Here is a 1,183-nt window from a genome sequence, read left to right on the forward strand (position 1 = left end):
GTAATTTCTTTAATAAAATTCAGCTGGTTTTACTGAATAATTCAGGTGGTTTACATTTTTGCAATTTTCCCCTCTGAGTTTTAGAAAACCTTTTTATCTTTTTAGACTGTATTCCAGAGTTACCTGAAAGTTACTGTTTGATTCATGGAGGAAAGCTGAATGCCTTTTTTGGATCAAATACATGCATTAATAGATTTACACATAATTATGAAATAGCTGTCTCCCTGCCACCTTGAAGCTGATCAAGGATGCCTTATGTATTTGAAATATTTGCATTCATATTGTAAATGGTATCCCTATATTTTATTATGTAAATGACACAGAAAATGAGTAATTTGCCATTTATAATTTTTAAGCAGTCAAAATATTCCGTTTAAAATGCAGTAACTACATTAAGCTACACAGCAAGGCTGCCAACCTTTTATGCATGGCAAGCTGCTGTTTGTGACTTGGCTGTAGCCTCAGGCTATGGATCCTCTCCACAGCACCCCGCTCTGCAGCATCCCAGATCTCCCTGCTCTCTGTGGAGGGCAGCCCTCTCTCTGCCATGACCCCTACTGCAGCATCCACTTACCCATACCACTGAGTGCCACCGATTCCTGCCACCAACAGCAGTGGGGAGGGGCAAATTTGGAGGCAAGAGTGAGGGCTGTCATAGGAAGTCAAGACAGCACAAGAGAGCATCCCTCAACACAGAGCAGGGAACAGAGCAGCAACTGTGGAGAGGATTGGTGACATCCGATGTATGGCAGAGGACAAAGGAGGGGATTGCACCAGGGTGAGTTGCATGCTCCTAATCCCTACCTATTGCAAGCTGGATCAGACCTTTGGTGGCCAAATGCAACCTCCTCTTGGCCTGCATCTAGACTATGGGTTGTGGGTTACTAACCTTTGCTATATAACACATATGTTGTAAAATCAAGTCATGCACCTGTGTAGGAGATCAAGTGGGGACCATATTGCCAAGTGAGTTTGCAAACACCATTGCAAATCTTATCATCAGTTAACTCCAATATCTTTCAACTGCTTCAAGGCATATTGTGAGGTTGTTTAATGTGAACTGCTATAACAGCAGTAACACAATTAGTTTCACATGAGCTGCCTTGCCTGTAATTAAACTTGGTTCTATCCCATTTCCTGTATACTCTAACTGTTGAATTGTAGCTATCAAATAGAGATGCTG

This window comes from Gavialis gangeticus, unplaced genomic scaffold (assembly GCF_001723915.1).
Source record: "Gavialis gangeticus isolate Ggan-Ray unplaced genomic scaffold, GavGan_comp1, whole genome shotgun sequence".
In the NCBI taxonomy this organism is placed as follows: Eukaryota; Metazoa; Chordata; order Crocodylia; family Gavialidae; genus Gavialis; species Gavialis gangeticus.